The 3,811-nt window shown below is 36.2% G+C and overlaps 1 long non-coding RNA gene across 2 annotated transcripts; it reads right to left on the bottom strand.

Moving 5' to 3' along the window:
- Window positions 1-844: 844 nt before the first annotated feature.
- LOC113762957 lies at window positions 845-3,419 on the bottom strand. Of its 2 annotated transcripts, XR_003467288.1 has the most exons (3): window positions 3,297-3,419; window positions 1,417-1,560; window positions 845-1,295 (listed from the first exon to the last, which is right to left on the bottom strand). It is a non-coding gene; the product is annotated as an uncharacterized LOC113762957 (long non-coding RNA). The 2 variants fall into 2 exon arrangements; XR_003467287.1 differs by having other exon boundaries at window positions 845-1,560.
- Window positions 3,420-3,811: the final 392 nt, after the last annotated feature.

The raw sequence follows: 3,811 nt of genomic DNA on the forward strand, positions 1-3,811 counted from the left end.
GTTACAATCAATAATAATTTGGTGATGCGTAGATATTTTAGCATTTGATTATTTGCTCAAATTTAATTATAATTAAGTTATATAATAAAATTTTTTAACCCCACGAGTGCCCCCGCGGTGGAAGCGGGGCGGGGCGGGGGAAGCAAGGGGTGGGGGACGCGCGGGTGCGGGGGTAGGGGGAATTAAAATGCAACGGGGCGGGGGTAGGAGGAGGTGTCCCCCGCCCCACCCCCGCCCCTTTGCCATCCCTATCCAGGACTAGCTGGACAAGGAAAACTTGTCATAAACCTTAAAGTATTCAATTTCAAACTACGTATACAGAAAGTCAATGCGGCAAATAGATACAGGTGCAAATAAATCATTCGCATCCAATGTGATAAAATGGCATAAATCTTGTTAAAGTTCATATGCCCAACCACAGTTTAAAATCAATCTCAGCAAAAGAGAGTTCGAGGGACTGAGGAAATCCATTTAAAGCATTAATATTACTGACATGTAAAATTGAGAATGACTGAGCTGCATTTGAAGTTACTTTTCATGCATGCTTAGCAATCTGAATCTAGCAGTAGTTAAATTACTGACATCATCATGAAAACATTTTGTCAAATGTTGAAAAAGTGACAAACATGATATCTCAGAGTTCTGCCAAATACAAAGTAAAATCGTTATGTATGAAACTAGCTTCTTAATTGAAGCAAGACTGCTATGCCAAGTCCAAAGTCTGTAGTATTTTGTCATAAGCAACTCGGTAAACAGGGACCATTAGTTAAAGAGCCCAAACTAAGAGGTTGTAATCAAGCTCAAACAAAAGGACCAATTAATTCCACATACGCAAAATAATCAGAGAGCAAGCTACTTGGGTCATATGGTTCCTATCCCTTAAAAACTGTAAGCAGCACCATAAAACGTATTTGTACACACAACTTCAAAAAACTTAACACGTAGAAATTAAAAACTCAATTCTACTTTAGTTACATCACCTCTTAGTAAAAAGGTCATAATCAGCTCATCTATGCACCTCAACAAAATGCAATCACACATGTAAATGACTTTCTGGGGAACATTAATATCTTCTGAAGCAACTGGAACTTTTTCTTGAAGTCATCAGCATACAGACCAGAATCTAGCTCCATTTTTTTGAGGACTCTCCCATACTTCAGAACATACCTTATCATTGCAAGCTCATCTTCCAGGCCAGTAAATCCTCTGACGAACATTTCTCTGAGACTTGATAGCAAGCAACTAGGAATCCTCCAGCATCCATTATGTGTTTCTTGACAACATAGATACCATGGCTGGTTACAACAAAAAATAGCTGTTCACTACATTCTCCAAGAGTTGAAAGTGTAACAGAACAACTCCTTCTACAAGTGGTAATTTTCATTGTTTCTTCACATACAACAGCCTTAGACTGACCTTGTAAAGTTGGAGAACTTGTAAATTGACAGAGTTTTCAAGCAACATTGGCAGGAATTTCCACTTGGAGCAATAAACTTCTACAACCAGTGTGGTTAATCTCTTGAACGTTGTCGACAAATGGTTAGTTGCTCCATTAAGAGCCTACAGAAAAATCATTCAGCTTGTCCCCATTAGAACAATTGAGCTCAGATTTCCTATTAATTGAAGCATCGAAGACCAAATACTTGTTCAATTTCCTTAGCTTAAGTTCTTTGTGTACCATACCGAATCATAAGATTTACAATTTAATGGGAACTAAAACAAACAGCTTTACGTTACTGGTATCATATGAAAACCTCAGAAACTTCACATGATGAAGTGTTTCAAGTAGCTTAACAACTGAATTCCAATATCTGATTTCAGGGGGGCTGTGGCAGGAAACATCAACATATACTTCTTCTAAGGAGGTAAGGCTTCCTAAAACAAAGTCTTGACTGGCACAATCTTGCAATCTTGCAGATACAGGTGCTCAAGTACAGAGGCAATGATCTTGAGCTTAGAGTCTTTATAGCCAAAATCATAAGGATAAAAAAAACCTAAACTTTCTTCATAAGGTTTAAGTTCTAGTCTTTTCAAAACAGGAGATGATATTGTGATTATAGCCGCATCATGCCAGGTATTTCTTGCGATAGACAAGAACTTTAGAACTGCACAACCAGGTATAAGATTCTGGACAGAGTCATTGGATTTGAATGCAACTCTAGCAAGATTCAGATTCACAAGCCTAGGAAGATAAACGATGTTTGGAACATCAATGACAATATCACCAGACAATTATAGAAATTCTTGTGTATCACAAGTAAAGAGGCTCCTAGGCACAATTTATAGCCTAAACCAGAACAGCTATCACAAGCACAATGAAGAAGGACATTAAGCACTTGGACATTACTAGCAACTGCAATGTTGACCCATCTTCTCGCTTTGATGCTTTCGCAGAAATATTTCCACTTCAGACGGAACTTATTGTTGTTTTGACATTTCTGAGAAGCAAAACCCTGTCTACAAATTTCACAAAGCTCTTTTTTTTTTTTTTTAAAATGTCACTACGGCTCTAACATTCATTGAAATCTTCAAAATGAAAACTACAGATTTCAGTCCAGAGAAATTCCCATCGTCTTGATAAAAGGCTCGTAGCCATAACTTCTTTTGTTGGAAGAAAAGACAGAATGTGACAAGGTATCCAGTCTGGCAAATTACTAAGCCTAACATCTGAATTCACCACTTCGCTCAAGCCTCTCTTGCGCTTGTAGCTTGATCCTTTAATAGCAGAACGAGTCCAATATCTATTAGAGCTTGCCATTCCAACTAAGCATCTCCACCACAAAATCTAAATTCTGTAATAGCAGTAGCAAAATGGCAACCAAATGATACTTAACCAAGTTTTCTTGATAAAATAAGATGCGAATTTCTATTAAAAGTTTTGCCTCATCATTTTATGAAACTGAAGACAAGAACCCTGCATCAATTAATAAATAGCATAAGTTTAACTAATTAATAGGTTTTCTAACAATAGAAGTTGACTAATTGGGGCATCTGATCAAACGTTAATGAGAACATTAATTTCAACAAACGCGCAACAAATAGATAAGGGCTTCGCTAGTTTAATGCTAAGAAAATATATTAACAATTATTATTGCCAACTGAATAGTTTTTGCATGACAAATTCTCTAGCTAATTTGCAAGACAGAAGCAAACAGAACCATAGAATCACCTACAAATCGCAAAAATAAATAAATAAAGAATCCAAGAACAAAAAAAAAACACAAAATGGAAAGGTAGAAATGAAAGAAAACCACTAATTTTTCTTTTGGGGGTGGGTGAACAATGGAGAGAAATACCACTCATCCATCTTCCGAATGTCTTTCACCCGAGCCATAGATGAACTTTCAAGTTTCAAGTCGACTTTGAAAGAAGGGTGAGATCCAGAAAGTGCCTGTGATACTGTACCAGACAGAGTTTCGAATTGAGCTAAAAATATATATATATATATATATATATATATATTATCACTTTACCTTAGACTATAATATTACTATCAATTTTTTTTCCCTAACATTTATTTTTTAATCATTTTACCCCATTATCGATTTTTAGTCTTTCACCCAGCCAAAGATGGACTTTCTAAGTTTCAAGTCGACTTTGAAAGATGGGTAAGATCCAGAAAGTGCCTGTGATACTGTACCAGACAGAGTTTCCAATTGAGCTAAAAAAAAAAAATTATCACTTTACCTTCTTAAACTATAACACTACTATTAATTTTTTCCCCTAACATTTATTTTTTAGTCATTTTACCCCATTATCGATTTTTAGTCTTTCACCCGAGCCATAGATGAACTTTCAAGTTTCAAGTTGT

This window comes from Coffea eugenioides, chromosome 2, assembly GCF_003713205.1.
Source record: "Coffea eugenioides isolate CCC68of chromosome 2, Ceug_1.0, whole genome shotgun sequence".
NCBI lineage: Eukaryota > Viridiplantae > Streptophyta > Magnoliopsida > Gentianales > Rubiaceae > Coffea > Coffea eugenioides.